Source organism: Oncorhynchus clarkii, chromosome 13, assembly GCF_045791955.1.
Source record: "Oncorhynchus clarkii lewisi isolate Uvic-CL-2024 chromosome 13, UVic_Ocla_1.0, whole genome shotgun sequence".
Lineage (NCBI taxonomy): Eukaryota > Metazoa > Chordata > Actinopteri > Salmoniformes > Salmonidae > Oncorhynchus > Oncorhynchus clarkii.
This window is the reverse complement of record NC_092159.1, coordinates 29,741,877-29,763,994: the sequence shown is the minus strand read 5'-3', so window position 1 is coordinate 29,763,994 and position 22,118 is coordinate 29,741,877. Positions and strand designations below refer to the sequence as shown.

The following is a 22,118-nucleotide window of genomic DNA, read 5'->3' as shown; positions in this document are numbered from 1 at the left end:
ACTGAGGCTGTAGATGCTCCATATCCATTACTTTGAGAGTTTTATATAATATGACTAAATGTGTTGCAGGGGCAGTCAAGAAATGGAATGGCAAGGCCACAGAACATGACATTAGCCGAGCTGTGGGAGAGTAGAGACTGGGGTGGTGTTTACCATTCTACCACACCTTCAGCAGGCTTGAAAAGTGGGATTGATCTGGTTGATCCATTTGTTTGTTTTCAGTAGTTGAATCCTTTGACATGGGATTGATACTGATTTTCATACTAAGAGGGACCAAGAGTCTGTTGATTGGTTGTTCTGTTGAAATCAAATCAAGCTTTATTTATACAGCACATTTCAGACATGGATGCAACACAATTGCTTCACATTAAAAACAATCAAAATAAACAGAAATATTTAGTACACAACATACATAAGAGGATAAAAAAACAGAATAATAACTGAAAGACTAATGAGCATTCTAAGAAAATGACATTGATTACAATATTAAGTGGATGCAACATCCAACCCAAAATATAAGATTGTTTTTAGGAGGGGTTCTGAAAGACACTATGGGGGTGTCCACTGAAAGATGACAAGTAACAACTGGGACCTAAAAGACACCCACCATGAGAACCATTAAATCTGTCCAAGAGTCAAACTAAATAAAAACCCACAACAAAGTAAAATACAGGAAGCAAACCAAAATGGTGGTGGTTAAAATAATTTATTACAATCAATACCATTCATACTATTACAAAATCATAATTCTCATTCATTCTTAATTAATTCTATTTACAAAAACATCAAACAAAAACAAACCTCAGGGGAGCATCGTCCCTCCCCGTCATACCTAACCAATACCTAACCCTTTCCCTATCTCCCCTTCCCTAATCTATCCCCTTACCAAACTCACTCTAACACTCCCAGCCCTAAACCCCCTTTCCACCTCTCCCGTGCCGCATGCTTCCCCCACTTCCTCTCCTCCCTCTTCATCTTCCCCCTCAAATCACCTTCCACCCTTCTCACTATCCCTTCCACCTCCCAATCTCTCCCTGTCTTGACTAAATTCTGCCTGGCTTCCCACAGTCCCTTTTTAAAGAGACTCATGAGAAGCCAGAGCAGAAACCTGTCCCTATCCGTTCCCTTTGCTCTCCCTACGCCTCACTCTAGCCTAGCCCATGTCAAAACAAAATCACTCCTAACCACACCTAGCATTACACAGCAAAGGCACAGTCCCAAAAGGCATGGCGCACAGTCTCCTCCCTGCCACAAGAGGATCTTGGACAGGTGGGGGATTGCACCAAACTATACCGGTACAAGATGTCACGTACCGGCAAGCACTTATGGCGGCCCAACCAATTCAGGTCCTTGAGCCTGTTGTCCAGGCCCCGCGCCTGCACTCCCTCCCAGACCACTGACGAGATGCCCGCTACAGGCGCAGGACTCCCTGCCTGCCTGACCTCCTCGTACAGGTGCCTGTGGTCTAAACCTACTCGGGCAACTTCAACCTAGGGGTGCGCACGCAGCCACTTGGCCGCATGGCCAAAATGCCACGGCAGCTGTTCCGCCCGTGGACCCGCGTTAGACCACACCATTACGCTTCTCGCCTTATACGAGAAGAACACCCGCAGGAGGTAACCGGACGGGTGTATAACCGGACGAGCAAGCTCCGTCAACAAGAAAGAAACAAAAATGGCGTCCAGCTTGAGGGGGAAATGTGGTACCCCCCTACCTCCCTCCCCGATGGGACAGATCATGCGTGCCCTGGCGACCCACTTGCACCTGCCACTCCACATAAACTGAAACACAAGCCTCACTAGAGGCCTCCTCAGACAAGCCGGCAATGGATGTATGCCACATACAAAAGAGACGGCAACACATCCACCTTTAGGACCAGGACTTTGCCCATAAAAGACAAATACCTAGCCTTCCACATTGCTAGCTTCCTCTGTACCACTGCGATACGCATGTTCCAGTTTAGCGTCGCTGAGCCGGAGGTCTCAAAATGAACCCCGAGAATCCTCAGGGCCCCTTCACAGAGAGATAACCCCCCAGGCACATCCGTTCTACCGCGCCATCTTCCGAAAAACTTGACGAAGACTTTGCATGGTTCAGAACTTCTCCCGACGCTCGGGTGAAATCCCCAAAGATGGCAAGGGACCTTGTCAGGCACGAGTCCTTGCACAACAGCAAGGAAGTGTCGTCGGCGTACTGCGTCATCTTAACACGCAGCCCACCGCTTCCAGGGATCAACAAGCCTTCCACCCCTGTGTCTGCCCTAATGGCAGCCCCCAGAGGCTCCATGTACAGAACGAAGAGGAGAGCCGAGAGTGGGCATCCCTGCCTGACCCCAGACGAGAGGTCAAAAACGTCACCTAAGTGACTATTTACACTAACTCGACACCCCGCTCCGACATATAAAGTACGGATCCATCCTATAAACTTCTCCCCAAATCCTAATCTACCTAACACCCTGAATAGAAAATATCTATTCACGCGATCAAAAGCTTTCGCCTGATCTAGCGCTGCTACCATTAAAGGCAGCCCTCTATCTTCAACCCAAGCGATGGAATCCCTGATCAACTGTAGGTTCCATCTTATAGAGCGGCCCTCTACCCCGCACGTCTGATCCTCGTGGACGACGTAGGGAAGGGCTGTGCGCAACCGGTCTGCTATAACCTTTGCAAGAATCTTGTAATCTACGCACAGCATGGTCAATGGCCGCCAGTTGCCAAGGTCAGTTGCTTCCCCCTTCTTATAAAGAAGTGACAGCACACCAACAGCCATTGATCCCCCCGGGACCCCCGTCTCAAGGATGGCCTTCAAGACTTCGAGAACCACTGGTCCAAGTATACCCCAAAACTTGAGGTAAAACTCAGCCGGCAGCCCATCCATCCCAGGCACCTTCCCTTTTCCCATTCTCCTAAGAGCGCTCTCAACCTCTTCTAGTGAGATCTGGGCCTCCATCACGTCTCTAATGTCCTCTGGCAACCGCCGGGACAAGTGTTCTAAAAACACGTTTCCCTGCTCTACATCTATTTCCCTTTCCTTAAATAAACCTTGGAAATGATCAGTTGTCACCCTGACCATTTCCTCTGGTTTACTTACTATACTACCATTTTCTTCCCTAACTCCCTTCATTACCTTCCTACTCTGTCTGGCCCTAACCGACTTAAAGAACATAGCGGAACAAGTCTCATTATGTTCTAGAAAGCCACTATGCGCACGCTCCAGGAAAGCTCGAGCCTTCTGCTCCTGCAGCTCCCTGAGCTGCGCCTTTAGGGCTGCGAATCTCTCCCAGTCAATCGACCCGCCGAGGTTGCCTGCCTCGTACTCGAGTTCAATTAACCTTTGGATACGATCCACCTCCCTCCTTTCCTCCCTTTTTTTCCTTCTACAATATCCTATTATAAAAGCCCTTATCCTCCCCTTGACTAAATCCCACCACTCTAACACTCCCTCGCACATGGACCGGAGGCCGTCAAGCTTCCGAAATAAACAAAAAAATGCGTCAACGAAAGCCTGCTCCTCCAGTATATCCCGATCTAACTTCCAGTACCCCCTACCGAAGAGGCAGACTGGCGACCCCACCTGCAGGAACACCCCGTCGTGATCCGTGAAGAAAACAGGCAACAGCCGCCCAGACAACTGACCCAAAGACCTGGATACAAAAATGTAGTCGAGCCTCCGCGCAACCCCCCTGGAGTTGCGCCATGTAGGACCGACCATTGCCGGAGTAGTGTGCAGGCCACCATCAACCAGACCATGGCAAGCCATTAGCCCAGAGATGGCACCTGCACTGCTATCACCGCCTAACCCTAAATCTATATTAAAGTCTCCTCCTATCACCAAGTGCCTGTTTGTAACACACAGGGGCGCCAGACAGTCCACCATCTCCCTCCTGTCTGCCGCCACCTGTGGCCCATACACCCCAATTAACCTATATCTAGCTTCTCTAAACTTAACATCTATCCCCAAAACTCTACCCTGCATTATTACAAAAGTGTTCTCTATTTTAACCTCTCTATGCCCACACAAAATCCCTACTCCTGTTGAGTGCACCCCTCCTATGCCCCAAAAAGATTCCCCCTTATCCCACTCCCTCTTAAATCTACACACATCCCCACCATCCCTCAGGTGAGCCTCCTGTAAAAAACAGAAATCAAACCCCACACCCTCTAAATAACAAAAAACCGCCCTCCTTTTAACATTATCCCTTAACCCCCTAACATTTAGACTAAAAAAAGAAACAGAACTATTCATTTAATTATTTACAACAAATAAAAACCCCAAAACCTAAAGAAAAACCAGGAGACTCACCCGATGCTCCCCTGGTCCATCTCCACCGGCGGGGACGTCCTCTCCTCTCCTGACGCCCCCCCGTCCTCCATCCCAACCCATGATCCAGGCAGTGTGTTGGGTCCTCCCTCCCCACCCACCATCCCCCCCTCCCTGTTTGCCTCGGGGCTGCATATAGGGGACCCCATCTCCCCAAACAGGAGTTGGGATCCCTCTAGCAAACAACCCACCGACCCCTCACTGGAGTCATCCACTAAAATGCAAGGGGCTGAGGCAAACCGGGAGGACAAATTACCCCCCCCCCCCCCCCCCCCCCCCCCGCCACTCTCTTAACCCCCCCCTCCCCCTCCACACCCCCCTCCCTCTCACTTCATGCCAAGCTCCCCCTCTTTATCCCTTTCTTCTTTGGTGAAGGAGGTAGCGGGGAGACACAACGTCCCATCCCCACTAACCCCTCCACCAAATCCCTCATTTCGACCTCGAGGAAGCCTGGCAGGCTGTCCCCCCACTCCTTCCCCCCATCCCCCCCCCCTCCCACATCCACTCCTCCCACCTTCTCCGTCACTGTCCCCGTTCCCTCTTCCACTCCTTCTCGTACCACTATCCCCGTTCCCTCTTCCACTCCTTCTCGTACCACTGTCCCCTTCTCCCTCTTCTCTGCTCCTCCACGTTCTTCCACCTCTTTAATCTCTCCTTCTTTTTCCTTCTTTCCATCTTCTCTCCTCTTTCTTTTCGCCTCTTCCTTCTTCCCTTCTTCGTCCTTCTCCGTCCTTTCCCCTGTGCCATCCGTACAATCCGCATGCGTCCTCTCTTTCCTCCCCCCATCCCCCCCCCCCCCCCCAGCTGCAGACGCGTATGACCTGTGACGAGCCGGGCAATCACGCCACAGGTGTGCTCTTGAGCCACACCCGTGGCAAGCCTTGGGCTCGTCACACTCCTTGACCTCGTGCTCTTCCGACCCACAAAAACAACATTTATTGGCGCTGCACGAGGCCAGGATATGGCCGTAGGCCATACAACGCCTGCAGAACGGGGGCTGACGTGCATAGTAGAGTGTTCCCCTGTCAGCCCCCAGGGAGAACATCGCCGGAGGATGGAGGTAGCCATCCACACTCTTCGGGGACTCCCTGAGTAACGCCTGGAACCCTCTCCTCCCGTTCCAGAAACCCAGGGAGTCCCTGAGGTACCTCGCTGAGGAGACATTGTCCATGTATCTCCCCAGAAAGGCCCTCACTTCTTCATCCTTCACGTGCGGATTGTACATGTTTACGGTGACCACGCTGAAGTTGTTCTTTGCCAGGCTGGTCACCGCATAATGGCACAGGGGTCCTTTTCTTTCCGCTTCCTTTGCCATCTTCAATACATCATCATGTTTCTCTTGCTTGTGAAACGTCACATCAAAATCCTTTTCATTTGGGTTGCCTTGAAGGCAGAGTACTTCCTTCACCTCTATCCTGAGGCATCCCATCAATATGGTCCTTCCAAAAGCTTCCCTGCCCCAAGGTTCCATCTCCTTTTCAGTCCATGAAAATCTTACGGTATTTGCTATACCAATCCCCGGAACCGACCAGGTTTGCTTGTTTGTATTCATTTTTTTTTCTTCAAAAAAAAAGCTCTCTTCAGAAAGAAGCTTCAACCTGAAATAAAAACATCTTAAACCAAAAAGGTGGAGCAACTAAAGGTGTTGACTCTCCACATCTATCAAGACGACTGGAGCACTGGGCCAGACACTCTTAAATAGAACCTGGACCAGCTCAGGTGAAACACCTTCCCACTAACGAGATGGACAAGCCAGCACAGGTGTAACACATACTGACTAACGAGGTAACACCAACCAGTGTGCCCAAAACACATTTCAGTTGAACAACTGACTAGAAAACAACTTCCATTTCACATAATCAACTACAATGCTTCACCTTCTATAATATAAACATGGTGTCTACTGGCTGTCAACAGCTAAAACAAGAAAAAAACACATATTTCTAAATAATAATATACAATCGTATATATTTTTTCTCCTTTTTCTTTCTATAGAATCCTAAAACTCACTAGCTTCTAGAACTCTCGTCTTCCGAAAACTCACTAGCTTCGAGAACTCTCGTCCACTTGGTTCAAACAAAACTCAAATCAAATTATATTAGTCACACATTAGAATACAACAGGTAGACCTAACAGTGAAATGCTAACTTAAGAGCCCCTAACCAACAGTGCAATTTAAAAAAAAATACAGATAAGAATAAGAGATAAAACTCATCTTCAACACGGAAAAACGTGTCAAAATAAATTGTGATCCATGGTAACACACTGGTTAAATGCACAACACAAATATTTTGACTGCTCACCCTTGAGACAATCAGCAACCAAGTTGTCCTTACCACATGCTCTCGTACATTTGGGTTGGCATATCTGAGAATGAATGCTGCTTTTCTAAAAGCAGGGCAACAATGTCAATATAATTGTACCCAAAAACTGTCAGTTGGTTACATAAATAATTATGATTACTAAATGTTACATGAAATGTAAATATTAAATATTTGGTTGCATAGTCTTATTTTTAATTACATTTTGCTAGGTAGCCCAATGTCAAAACACAGTTTTAACGTGTCCAAATCAATAACCAAAACCTAAACATAAAATGTGCTATAAAACAGTTTGTACACAGTTTAATCAATAACCAATATGCAGAAACAGTTTGTGATATATTAAAAACCTAAACATAAAATGTACTGCATACACAAACATCTGACACAATAATCATATTACTTGTATTTTTTAAAACAAACTCCATATAAACTGCACAAGCACCAGAAACGCTGTTGTTTTGACAAGCAGCAATAAATCACTGATATCGATTAGGGGGTAAATCAGGTTGTACGTGCTGTTGAAACTAACACAACTAAACAAAACACATGGAAATGGGAGATATCTTTTACCTCACTGGTTAGAGGACAACCTGCAGAAGACAGTCAGCTACATTTTGGAGTGATGCATTTCAATTTAGTGGTCGCTAAACAAAGGAACACCACCTATTTGTCATAACTCATCGCTAAAATCATTTGTGCAAGAGGAGGGAGATGAGGTTGCACGTCCTGTTAAAACTAACAGCTCAAAAACCACACGGAATCTGGGAATAATGTGTACATCCCTGGTTAGAGTACAATTTATAGAAAACAGCAAGCTACATTTTGAAGTGTTGCATTTTGATTCAAGTGGGTAAGTGTAACACAACTCTTTTTTTGAGAGTCAATTTATCACATAAATAGTACTCTTTCAATTCAGAGCCTGGATTTCCCCCCTGGGGCTAATATCCAGATCATGTTGAAATCAATAGAACAAGGGGCAAACGATTAGAGTTCTACATTGTGACATTATTAAAATACTCCTACTACAAAGTGTTAACATTCTACATTGTGATATTAATTCATTGATATCATGAAACAACTCCTTCATGTATGTATTTTCTGATGTTTGATCATAGGTATTTTATCAGATTATCTCTGGTCACACTGCTCACAGCTGAGATTTCTCTCCTGTGTGTGTTATATGGTGTGTAGTCCGCTTGCTAGACGTAGTAAAACTCTTCCCGCATTTAGCAGAGCTATAAGATTCCTCTCCTGTGTGTGTTTTCTCTGATGTGATATCAGGCTGGTTGACTGAGTAAAACTCTTTCCACATTGAGCACAGCTATAAGATTTATCTCCTCTGTGCGTTCTACGGTGTGATTTCAGGCTGGTTGACTGAGTAAAACTCTTCTCACAGTGATTACAGCTAAAAGGCTTCTCTCCTGTGTGTGTTCTCTGGTGTTTAGCCAGACTGCTAGACTCAGTAAAGCTCTTCCTACATTGAGCACAGCTATATGATTTCTCTCCTGTGTGTGTTCTCCGGTGTCTAGTCAGACTGTTAGATGCAACAAATCTCTTCCCACATTCATCACAGCAGTAAGGTTTCTCTCCTGTGTGTGTTCTCTGGTGTGATATCAGGCCAGTTGACTGAGTAAAACTCTTCCCACATTGATTACAGCTAAAAGGCTTCTCTCCTGTGTGTGTTCTCTGGTGTTTAGTCAGACAACCAGACTCAGTAAATCTCTTCCCACATTCATCGCAGCTATAAGGCTTCTCTCCTGTGTGTGTTCTCCGATGTTTAGTCAGACTGCTAGACTCAGTAAAGCTTTTCCTACATTGAGCACAGCTATATGGTTTCTCTCCTGTGTGTGTTCTCCGGTGTTTAGTCAGACTGTTAGATGTAACAAATCTCTTCCCACATTCATCACAGCTATAAGGTTTCTCTCCTGTGTGTGTTCTCTGGTGTGATATCAGACCAGTTGACCGAGTAAAACTTTTCCCACATTCATCACAGTTAAATGGTTTCTCTCCTGTGTGTGTTCTCTGGTGTGACGACAGGCTGGATGATTGAGTAAAACTCTTCCCACATTGAGTACAGCTAAAAGGTTTCTCTCCTGTGTGGATTCTCTGATGCATTTTAATGCCCGCTGATGAGGTGAATCTCTTCCCACAGTCAGAGCAGCAGTGAGTTCTCTTCCCTGTGGGTCTCTGCTGGTGTTTCTTGAGGTGTTCTAATGTGGAGAGACTCTTCTCTGCCTCATCAGCATCATGAGGTTGTTGAGGCTCCAAAGAAGATCCACGATAGTCACGTCTCTCTCCTGTGTGAACAACAAATTCAGACAGATGGTTAAAGGCCCATAGTAGTAACATCGATGATTGAGTTATTCAAATTATTAAGGTTAATTATTAATTAGGGTTAAGGTTAAATATTAATGAGGGTTTGTACACTAAGTGCTTGCCAAATTGGCACAAAACTTCACCTAACAACAACAACATAGACCTACTGTAGGACCCATAACTTCCCCTAACAACAACATAGACCTACTGTAGGACCTATAACAACAACATAGACCTACTGTAGGACCCCTAACAACAACATACACCTATGGTAGGACCCCTAACTTCACCTAACAACAACATAGACCTACTGTAGGACCCATAACTTCACCTAACAACAACATAGACCTACTGTAGGACCCCTAACCTAACAACATAGACCTACTAGGCATATAGAAGTAGGACTAGTCTACCTGGCCTGAGCGCAAATGTAGGCCTATAAATGTGCCTATTTGGGGATGTCTGATAGCATTTCTGATTGTCTTAACGCACCACCACTAATGAGCTGAGGAGCTTCTCAAAGCTAATTTCTCTTCACCTCAAACAGTAAGTAAACAAAGTCTAATCAAAATCAATTGCAAATGAGAATAGTCCTATAAAGTATTTGAAAAATACTTCCAGCTCTCGCCCTTTCGATAACCACTCGGCACGAAAGGGAAAAATGTCATGCGCTGATCCAGTGGAAAATACCCGATTACTTCTTATCCCTTACACAAATGGCCGACAACTGTGTCTGTCCCAAACTCACTGGCGCGGGAACCTGATGGCCCAGAATATTTTATACAATGTTTCAAGTTCGTTATAGACAGGCCATGTGATTTATAGGATATGTATTTGCAATGTTTTTATTTGTAGGCTTTATGTAGGGAATTCTTTACATAGTTGTCAATGGCAATAAAAGTTACTTTTAGATTTCATTCAGATTTAGATAGAATATAGATTAACCATAGACAATGATTTTGAGATACTATTATAAATGAAATTAAACTGTTCCATGAAAATGTGCATATGACAACCATAACTGGCAAGCAGATAGGTAGAAAAGGTAAGATAAGTTGCACTCCAAATGCAGGTTGCCGACTGCTTGTGTAGCCTATTACCAGCAACGTCAGAATTTACGAAGGCCAGCAGGAGGTGGTTCAGAGTTTCTCTCTTTTCTGGTTGGGCTATATTGACGAAATGGCATGAAAATAAATTGGCTGAATATTATACAATGACTTATCAACAGCTCTAACAATTTGACCCCCACAGGAAATCTTCACTGGCAATTCTATAACATACTATATAGCCTAGAAACCTGGTTAAACTATAATTTTGACCTCATGGATGAATTCTAGAATATGCTAATATCCTAGAAACCTGGTTAAACTATCAGTATGACCTCATGGATGAATTCTAGAATATACTATATAGCCTAGAAACCTGGTTAAACTATCATTATGACCTCATGCATGACCAGTCGTTGTATTCATAGTGTAGTGAATTCAGGGGGTAGCCCTGAGCTGAACTCAAACCTGGGTCCAGTGACTGTCAAGCCAACACCTTTTAACTGTTACGCCAAGATTTCTTAACTTCTTGAAGAGGTCGCTAGGTGTGAGGTCGCTAGGTGTTAGGTTAAGGTTGCTACAATAGCTTTCTCTATGAATGTGAGAATGGTCACACTTCTCCTTCCCACATCCCTCACATGTTTACCAAAACAAGCCTCTGGGCAGCCATTTTGCTGCTGTTTAAAAAACACACAACCCAACAATCTGCAGTTAAACAATAACAAATCTGTCATTCCACCACTATTTTGGTAATAAGATGATGACGGGGTTGGAGAAATGTAACTACTTTCAAAATTCATAGACAAACATATGGATGTAAGGACTGACCATCCATGATATCAACATTATAGTTTTAACCATGTTGAGGCTATACAGTATTGAAACACATCGTTTCTAAACATTAGGTTTAAAAAAAAGTTATTCTGGGTTCTGATGGGGTACTACAGTTGAAATAAGCTCATGAGGCATGTGTTATATTCTTCAATAATCAATGGCTAGAAATAAATAATTAAAAAGTCACAATATGGATGTAGCAATTGCAGATTTCCGCTTTAACACCAAACATCAGTTCAACAACTGCAGAGTTTGTGCCTCTGTTTTTAATACAGTACTTACTAGTGTTGATCAGGGAACGGTTTCTCAAAACCATCTTATGGCTAAATTCATCGTTAGAACCATTGGATGCCTTAAGATGCGTTTGGGAAACCGGGCCCAGATATCCAGGTTCCTCCTCTTCTTCCTCCTCCTTTTTCGATGTAACAGTCATCTCTCCCTCCTCTTTCACTCCATAAACTGCACCATCCTCTCCTTTAACTGTAACATCCTCCTCCTCTTTCACTCTGAACGCGTCTTCCTCTTCTTTCACAGTAACAGCCTCACCCTCTACTTCTTGTTTTAATGTGATATCCACCTCTTCTTTAGCAGGGGAGTAGCTTAGTGACCGCATGGTCGGGGATGTTAGCTAGGCTAATGCTAACTTAACCAGCCCGCTAGCTGACTAATAACAACACCGTAAATATGAAATTAAATCGGATAACTAACTAGACGGCAGAAGAGGGTTTAAAACAGTGGCTAATAAACATTAAAGCGTCTAAAGATCTTATTGATTCTGCTTTTTTTGTCTAGCAAGCTATCGAGGTGTCTGACTAACTGTTGCTGCTGCTGAAAGAAGCGTTCCGTGCACTAGATTATACGTCACAAAACAGCATAACCTTAAATTCCCAGACCGCCATCTGCTGACTGGAGTGGGTAACGCAGTTGAGTAAAATGTATATTTTATCTTCAAACAACAAGTTAAAGTGTAGGAAGCATTAGTTTTTACTCACAAGTGTAAAGACTTAGTAAGCTAGTTGTAGTCACTTTATGGTTCCCTATAATGACAAACAGTTATGTTTTTGCGTAATTACATATTTATTAACTTATTTCAGGAAATCTTCTAAACTACCCACAATGCACTATTGACAAGGTCATATGGATGATCTACTCTGTGCTACTGAGTTTGTATGCCAGTGTAACGGTGTAGTGAAGCTACATGTTTTAAATATATTTAACTAGGCAAGTTAGTTCAGAACAAATTCTTATTTACATTGACGTCCTACCCCGGCCAAACCCTAACACAGACGATACTGGGCCAATTGTGCTCTGTCCTATGGGACTCCCATTCACGATGTGTTATGATACAGCCTGGATTTGAACCAGGGTCTGTAGTGACGCCTCTTGCACTGAGACGCCGAACCTTAGACCACTGCGCTGCTCGTGTGTTAACGTTACACTCGGTGTAAATACACTCAGTGATAAAGGTATGTGATTCTGGGTAATCCACAGCTGATTTTTTGAGAATTTGAAAATTGAGTGGTCCTGGGATAGAAATGTATAAAGTTGACATTACATCATAAAATCCACGTTTTAAATCATACATTAGCAATTTATGTTTTAGTAACTACTGATGTTGGTTTGGTGTCAAGTAAGCCTGTCTTTATATGTTATTTGCCAAATCTCAGTTTTCCATGTGGGTTTTATGCTAAAGATCCCTCTTTCAAATTGGTATCTAACGGAAAATGCATATTCTTTAGGAGTGCTATTTTTACCCTGTGGACCACTGATCATTCATCCACACTGTGTGTCCCGTCAATGCTGGTAATTTATGACAAATGTATGAAGTATATGTTTTATCTCCCTCACCAACTTTAAACATCTGCTATCTGAGCAGCTAACCGATCGCTGCAGATGCACATAGTCCATCGGTAAATAGCCCACCCAGTTTAACTACCTCATCCCCATACTGTTTTTATTTATTTACTTTTCTGCTCTTTTGCACACCAGTATCTCTACCTGCACATGACCATCTGATCATTTATCACTCCAGTGTTAATCTGCTAAATTGTAATTATTCGCCTACCTCCTCATGCCTTTTGCACACAATGTATATAGACTCTTTCTTTTTTTTTCTACTGCGTTATTGACTTGTTTATCGTTTACTCCATGTGTAACTCTGTGTTGTTGTCTGTTCACACTGCTATGCTTTATCTTGGCCAGGTCGCAGTTGTAAATGAGAACTTGTTCTCAACTAGCCTACCTGGTTAAATAAAGGTGAAATAAATAAATAAAACATGAACACCAGCCAGTTTATTAGCCCGGTTTTGTTAGTTTAGGTGTATTATACTTCTTCGGCACCAGAGGGGGACATTGAGTAATTTTCCAGGTTAATTTGATACATTTTGATACTAAAATGGATGACAGTTGATTCTGATGTAGTGAATATGAGACACATGGAAACAATTGATTCATTTAATATAGTAAATTATGAATTAGTAGGAATTGTTAAATCCACTATACGATCACAATAACTTTGATCGACATTTCAACTGTTTTTTTGTCAGTATATTATAGGGCAGATTAATGGAGAATTGCTGTGGGAGTGCTATTTATATCCCGTCACTACTGATCATTCATCCATACTGTGTGTGTCCCATCATTGCAGCTTTGGAAATAAATTAACTATCCATCCATTGCTCCTTCCTGTGTTGACTCACTGACTTGAGAGACGGGACCAGGAAGTTCACACTAGCTCGATATCTAGCTCAAGCTTGCAAAAGTTGTTTTTTTTCGATTACATTTTTTAAAATTGAATATTATTAACATACAATATACTTGCAAGTGAAGCCACTCAACAACTACATCACACCAGTCACCCAACAGACTCCCATTCAGAGCAACACACAGAAGCATCCAGGGTCAATGCCCTGCTCACCGATCTACCACCAGGCCAAAAAACGTGAACCCGAACCCTCCAAGATCCTCCCACAGTTCCCCACTAGCTGTCCCTCAACCATTCGATACCCCTCCCACAGTCCCCCCTCGGGAAGAAAAAAACAATTAATTCCACTCCCCAACCCCAAGAACCCCCCAATGTACCAACAACCAAGAGAATGAACTAAAGAGAAAAAAGGAAAAGACAGAAGAAAACAGCAAACAACAATGCAAAAAAATACATTTAAAACAAAGGACATCAATGACAACTAAAATCATAACAGCAATGCCAACTGTATATGTTTGTGTGCATTTCTGGCACTATTACATGTACAGTGCCTTGCGAAAGTATTCGGCCCCCTTGAACTTTGCGACCTTTTGCCACATTTCAGGCTTCAAACATAAAGATATAAAACTGTCTTTTTTTGTGAAGAATCAACAACAAGTGGGACACAATCATGAAGTGGAACGACATTTATTGGATATTTCAAACTTTTTTAACAAATCAAAAACTGAAAAATTGGGCGTGCAAAATTATTCAGCCCCTTTACTTTCAATGCAGCAAACTCTCTCCAGAAGTTCAGTGAGGATCTCTGAATGATCCAATGTTGACCTAAATGACTAATGATGATAAATACAATCCACCTGTGTGTAATCAAGTCTCCGTATAAATGCACCTGCACTGTGATAGTCTCAGAGGTCCGTTAAAAGCGCAGACAGGTCCGAGATACTGTTGTGAAGAAGTTTAAAGCCGGATTTGGATACAAAAAGATTTCCCAAGCTTTAAACATCCCAAGGAGCACTGTGCAAGCGATAATATTGAAATGGAAGGAGTATCAGACCACTGCAAATCTACCAAGACCTGGCCGTCCCTCTAAACTTTCAGCTCATACAAGGAGAAGACTGATCAGAGATGCAGCCAAGAGGCCCATGATCACTCTGGATGAACTGCAGAGATCTACAGCTGAGGTGGGAGACTCTGTCCATAGGACAACAATCAGTCGTATATTGCACAAATCTGGCCTTTATGGAAGAGTGGCAAGAAGAAAGCCATTTCTTAAAGATATCCATAAAAAGTGTCGTTTAAAGTTTGCCACAAGCCACCTGGGAGACACACCAAACATGTGGAAGAAGGTGCTCTGGTCAGATGAAACCAAAATTTAACTTTTTGGCAACAATGCAAAACGTTATGTTTGGGGTAAAAGCAACACAGCTGAACAACCCATCCCCACTGTCAAACATGGTGGTGGCAGCATCATGGTTTGGGCCTGCTTTTCTTCAGCAGGGACAGGGAAGATGGTTAAAATTGATGGGAAGATGGATGGAGCCAAATACAGGACCATTCTAGAAGAAAACCTGATGGAGTCTGCAAAAGACCTGAGACTGGGACGGAGATTTGTCTTCCAACAAGACAATGATCCAAAACATAAAGCAAAATCTACAATGGAATGGTTCAAAAATAAACATATCCAGGTGTTAGAATGGCCAAGTCAAAGTCCAGACCTGAATCCAATCGAGAATCTGTGGAAAGAACTGAAAACTGCTGTTCACAAATGCTCTCCATCCAACCTCACTGAGCTCGAGCTGTTTTGCAAGGAGGAATGGGAAAAAATGTCAGTCTCTCGATGTGCAAAACTGATAGAGACATACCCCAAGCAACTTACAGCTGTAATCGCAGCAAAAGGTGGCGCTACAAAGTATTAACTTAAGGGGGCTGAATAATTTTGCACGCCCAATTATTCAGTTTTTGATTTGTTAAAAAGGTTTGAAATATCCAATAAATGTCGTTCCACTTCATGATTGTGTCCCACTTGTTGTTGATTCTTCACAAAAAAATACAGTTTTATATCTTTATGTTTGAAGCCTGAAATGTGGCAAAAGGTCGCAAAGTTCAAGGGGGCCGAATACTTTCGCAAGGCACTGTATGTGTGTGTTCTTGAATGTGTTTATGTGAGTGAGTGAGTGAGTGAGTGTATGTATATGCATGTGTACCAACACCTGCACGGCACCAGCCTCAGGCAAACCGGCATTAGTTGTAAAAACACTGCCATTCAAATGTACTTTTTATTATGTTTTATTTTGACTTTTATCTGTTGACCATCATTCTATCTCCTATCATCTATCTATCATGAGGTAGTCACCTGGAATGCATTTCAATTTACAGGTGTGCCTTGTTAAATGTTAATTTGCGGAATTTCTTTCTTTCTTAATGCATTTGAGCCAATCAGTTGTGTTGTGACAAGGTAGGGGTGGTATACAGAAGATAGCCATATTTGCTGAAAGACCAAGTCTATATTATGTCAAGAACAGCTCAAATAAGCAAAAATAAATGACAGTCCATCATTACTTTAACACATGAAGGTCAGTCAATGCGGAAACTTTCAAGAACTTTGAAAGATTCTTCAAGTGCAGTTGCAAAAACCGTCAATCACAATGATGAAGTTGGCTCTCATGAGGATTGCCACAGGAAAGGAAGACCCAGAGTTACCTCTGCTGCAGAAAAAAAGTTCATTAGAGTTAACTGTGAAGACAACACAACTATGCCTATGAGATGGTTTGGGATGAATCGGAACGGAAGGAAATGCGGGCAACAAGTGCTCAGCATATGTGGGAACTTCTTCAAGACTGTTGGAAAAGCATTCCAGGTGAAGCTGGTTGAGAGAATGCAAAGAGTATGCAAAGCTGTCATCAAGGCAAAGGGTGGCTACTTTGAAGAATTTCAAATATAAAATATATTTTGATTTGTTCAACACTTTTTTGGTTACTACATGAATCCATATGAGTTATTTCATAGTTGTGTTGTCTTCACTATTATTCTACAACGTAGACAATAGTTAAAATAAAGAAAATACATTGAATTTCTAGGTGTGTCCAAACAATTTACTGGTACTGTGTATGCATTGTGGAGGAGAACTGATCCTAGATCTGTACAAAGACATACCATCTATAGCAGGAACAACTGTCTGTGTTAGGGAGCATATAAAACAAACTGATCCTAGATCTGTGTGAAGGCATAACATCTACGGCAGGAACAACTGTCTGTGTTAAAAAGGCCCAGCTGGATTGAATTTAACTATTTAAAATGACATATTTGAATGTCAAATGATTTGTTCTGTTTGTCAGTACAAGACAGGGTCTGCAGAGGCTTGGCCTATTAGTGGTAGATTTGGGGGAGAATTTGACATGTCAGTTGGAATAATGATAGATTTTTGGAGGGACCCTTGTCACTACAGCCAATCAGTGAGCAGTTTCCCATCCCTCACATCTCAGGCAGTTCTGTTACTCACAACACTTCCCCTGCTTTCATCAACAATGGAAAAGCCCACTTAGCTAAAGCCTTGCCATTTTTTACAATTAGGAAATAATATTTCATGTTTTACTCGTACCTCAGCCAGCATTGTGAATGGTTAGGAAATAATGTCATGTTTTATTCGTACCTCAGCCAGCATTGTGAATGGTTAGGAAGTAATATGTCATGCTTTACTCGTACCTCTGCCAGCATTGTGAATGGTGTCTGAGGCAGTGACATACTAGACCATGGCAGTAAATCTAATACTTAGGTGTTTTTAGTCATGCATGAAAGGTCTGGGGTGGTTCTGTTGTTATAAGTTACTGATCTTGGAATACATTTCTGGCCATGCTGGCAGGGTCTGAATCAAACCCAATGTCCCCCTGGCACACTGGCAGGGTCTGAATCAAACCCACTGTCCACCTGGCACACTGACAGGGTCTGGATCAAACCCAATGTCCACCTGGCACACTGACAGGGTCTAGATCAAACCCAATGTCCACCTGCTACACACTGGGCTTAACTTTGCTGTCTCTTTCCATGAAACATGGACAACAAATTAAAGTGCTTGGGAACCTAACAAGTCTTCAGGCAAAGTTACTCATCAAACCACCTCTATTAGACGTCACCTCTTTGGACCTCATCTCAGTGAGTTTAGGTTGGGGAAACCGTGGAGGAGAGGGCTTTGGACCTCATCTCAGTGAGTTTAGGTTGGGGAAACCAAGGAGGAGGGGGCTTTGGACCTCATCTCAGTGAGTTTAGGGTGGGGAAACCAAGGAGGAGGGGGCTTTGGACCTCATCTCAGTGAGTTTAGCAGCTGTAACACAGTACCTGGTCTAGTTCATGGCATTGAGGAGGAGAGAGCAGCTGTAACACAGTACCTGGTCTAGTTCATGGCATTGAGGAGGAGAGAGCAGCTGTAACACAGTACCTGGTCTAGTTCATGACATTGAGGAGGAGAGAGCAGCTGTAACACAGTACCTGGTCTAGTTCATGGCATTGAGGAGGAGAGAGCAGCTGTAACATAGTACCTGGTCTAGTTCATGGCATTGAGGAGGAGAGAGCAGCTGTATCACAGTACCTGGTCTAGTTCAAAAGGGACAAGGGGGATAATAAAAGGGACCAAGAGTCTGTTGATTGGTCAGTCCTTGGGTTAATTTGTTTTGCAATATGTTCAAGTCAAATCAAGCTTTATTTATACAGCACATTTCAGACATGGATGCAACACAATGGCTTCACAGGTAAAAAAAATATAAATAAACAACTATTTAGTACACAACAAACATAAGAGGATAAAAAAAACAGAAGAATAACAACTGAAAGACTAATGAGCACCCTATGGAAATGCCATTGATTAAAATATGAATAATTGGATGCAATATCCAACCCAAAATATAAGCTTGTTTTATAGGAGGGGCTCTTAAAGACACAATGGGGGTGTCCATTGAAAGTTGACTAGTAACAAACACTGGGACATAAAAGACACCCACCATGAGACCCACTAACTCCGCCCAAGAAGCGACAAACAAAAGAAAAACCCACACCAAACGTAAAGACAGGAAGCAAACCAAAAATGTGGTTAAAATAATTTATTACAATCAATACCATTCATACTATTACAAAATCATAATTCTCATTCATTCTTAATTAATTCTATTTACAAAAACATCAAACAAAAACAAACCTCAGGGGAGCATCGTCCCTCCCCGTCATACCTAACCAATACCTAACCCTTTCCCTATCTCCCCTTCCCTAATATATCCCCTTACCAAACTCACTCTAACACTCCCAGCCCTAAACCCCCTTTCCACCTCTCCCGTGCCGCATGCTTCCCCCACTTCCTCTCCTCCCTCTTCATCTTCCCCCTCAAATCACCTTCCACCCTTCTCACTATCCCTTCCACCCCCCAATCTCTCCCTGTCTTGACTAAATTCTGCCTGGCTTCCCACAGTCCCTTTTTAAAGAGACTCATGAGAAGCCACAGCAGAAACCTGTCCCTATCCGTTCCCTTTGCTCTCCCTACGCCTCTCTCTAGCCTAGCCCATGTCAAAACAAAATCACTCCTAACCACACCTAGCATTACCCGTGCCCTAGCCCAGACTAGTCCGGCAAAGGCACAGTCCCAGAAGGCATGGCGCACAGTCTCCTCCCTGCCACACGAGGATCTTGGACAGGTGGGGGATTGCACCAAACTATACCGGTACAAGATGGCACGTACCGGCAAGCACTTATGGAGGCCCAACCAATTCAGGTCCTTGAGCCTGTTGTCCAGGCCCCGCGCCTGCACTCCCTCCCAGACCACTGACGAGATGCCCGCTACAGGCGCAGGACTCCCTGCCTGCCTGACCTCCTCGTACAGGTGCCTGTGGTCTAAACCTACTCGGGCAACTTCAACCTCGGGGTGCGCACGCAGCCACTTGGCCGCATGGCCAAAATGCCACGGCAGCTGTTCCGCCCGAGGACCCGCGTTAGACCACACCATTACGCTTCTCGCCTTATACGAGAAGAACACCCGCAGGAGGTAACCGGACGGGTGTATAACCGGACGAGCAAGCTCCGTCAACAAGAAAGAAACAAAAATGGCGTCCAGCTTGAGGGGGAAATGTGGTACCCCCCTACCTCCCTCCCCGATGGGACAGATCATGCGTGCCCTGGCGACCCACTTGCACCTGCCACTCCACATAAACTGAAACACAAGCCTCACTAGAGGCCTCCTCAGACAAGCCGGCAATGGATAGATGTATGCCACATACAAAAGAGACGGCAACACATCCACCTTTAGGACCAGGACTTTGCCCATAAAAGACAAATACCTAGCCTTCCACATTGCTAGCTTCCTCTGTACCACTGCGATACGCATGTTCCAGTTTAGCGTCGCTGAGCCGGAGGTCTCAAAATGAACCCTGAGAATCCTCAGGGCCCCTTCACAGAGAGATAACCCCCCAGGCACATCCGTTCTACCGCGCCATCTTCCGAAAAACTTGACGAAGACTTTGCATGGTTCAGAACTGCTCCCGACGCTCGGGTGAAATCCCCAAAGATGGCAAGGGACCTTGTCAGGCACGAGTCCTTGCACAACAGCAAGGAAGTGTCGTCGGCGTACTGCGTCATCTTAACACGCAGCCCACCGCTTCCAGGGATCAACAAGCCTTCCACCCCTGTGTCTGCCCTAATGGCAGCCCCCAGAGGCTCCATGTACAGAACGAAGAGGAGAGCCGAGAGTGGGCATCCCTGCCTGACCCCAGACGAGAGGTCAAAAACGTCACCTAAGTGACTATTTACACTAACTCGACACCCCGCTCCGACATATAAAGTACGGATCCATCCAATAAACTTCTCCCCAAATCCTAATCTACCTAACACCCTGAATAGAAAATATATATTCACGCGATCAAAAGCTTTCGCCTGATCTAGCGCTGCTACCATTAAAGGCAGCCCTCTATCTTCAACCCAAGCGATGGAATCCTTGATCAACTGTAGGTTCCATCTTATAGAGCGGCCCTCTACCCCGCACGTCTGATCCTCGTGGACGACGTAGGGAAGGGCTGTGCGCAACCGGTCTGCTAAAACCTTTGCAAGAATCTTGTAATCTACGCACAGCATGGTCAATGGCCGCCAGTTGCCAAGGTCAGTTGCTTCCCCCTTCTTATAAAGAAGTGACAGCACACCAACAGCCATTGATCCCCCCGGGACCCCCGTCTCAAGGATGGCCTTCAAGACTTCGAGAACCACTGGTCCAAGTATACCCCAAAACTTGAGGTAAAACTCAGCCGGCAGCCCATCCATCCCAGGCACCTTCCCTTTTCCCATCCTCCTAAGAGCGCTCTCAACCTCTTCTAGTGAGATCTGGGCCTCCCCAGTCTCTAATGTCCTCTGGCAACTGCCGGGACAAGTGTTCTAAAAACACGTTTCCCTAGCTAAATACTTGAATCGAACTTACAAACAAATATTTTCCAAGGCTGAAGCGTGACAAGAAATACCTACACTGAAAGACCTGCACCGTAGCGTTGTTTTTAGCTGCTTCTATGCGTGCAGAACAAATTCTCTACTTCCTGTTTGTGTAGTCTTTCTAAGTTCCAGAAAGCTCCACTAGGGGGCAAATAACACCATGGAACACAATGAAAATACATTTTAACCGTTGTAATAAAATTATCTGTTACCTTCTAAGAGGATGGCAGCACAATACCTGTAATGAACGAAGAAGCACTTTGGTTGTTGTTGCATGACATACATAGTGTACTCTAGGACCCATAACAACATAGACCCACTGTAGGACCCATAACTTCACCTTACAACAACATAGACCTACTGTAGGACCCATAACTTCACCTAACAATAACATAGACCTACTGTAGGACCCATAACTTCACCTAACAACAACATAGACCTACTGTAGGACCCATAACTTCACCTTACAATAACATAGACCTACTGTAGGACCCATAATTTCACCTAACAACAACATAGACCTACTGTAGGACCCATAACTTCGCCTAAGAACAAATATAGGAAAATAGCTGTGTGTGTTGTTCAATAGTCTATCCATCATTTACAACTGTGAACAAACGTACAGTCAATAACATAATAGAAAAATCTATATACAGTGTGTGCAAATGGAGTACAGAGGTAAGGCAATAAATAGGCCATAGTAGCGACGTAATTAAAATGTAACAAATTAACACTGGAGTGATAGATGTGCAAATGATATGCACTAGAATGCACTGGTGTGCAAAAAAAGTAAAAAACATGGGATGAGGTAGGTAGATGGATGGACTATTTACAGATGGGCTGTGTACAGCTGCAGCAATCAGTAAGCTGCTCAGATAGCTGATGCTTAAAGTTAGTGAGGAAGATATAAGTCTCCAACTTCAGCAATTTTTGCAATTCATTCCAGTCATTGGCAGCAGAGAACTGGAACGAAATGTGGCCAAAGTAGGTGTTGGCTTTGGGGATGACCAATGAGATATACCTCCTGGAGCGCGTGCTATGGGTGAGTGATGCTATGGTGACCAGTGAGCTGAGTTAAGGCGGCCTAGCAAAGACTTATAGATGACCTGGAGACAGTGGGTTTGG

General features: G+C 44.0%; 2 pseudogenes; one reads left to right on the top strand and one right to left on the bottom strand.

Annotated features, from left to right (window-relative positions):
- The window catches only part of LOC139424753 (zinc finger protein ZFP2-like), a 122,209-nt pseudogene that overhangs the window by 52,228 nt on the left and 47,863 nt on the right, over positions 1-22,118 (top strand).
- On the bottom strand, positions 7,516-11,644 carry LOC139424759 (zinc finger protein ZFP2-like; annotated as a pseudogene).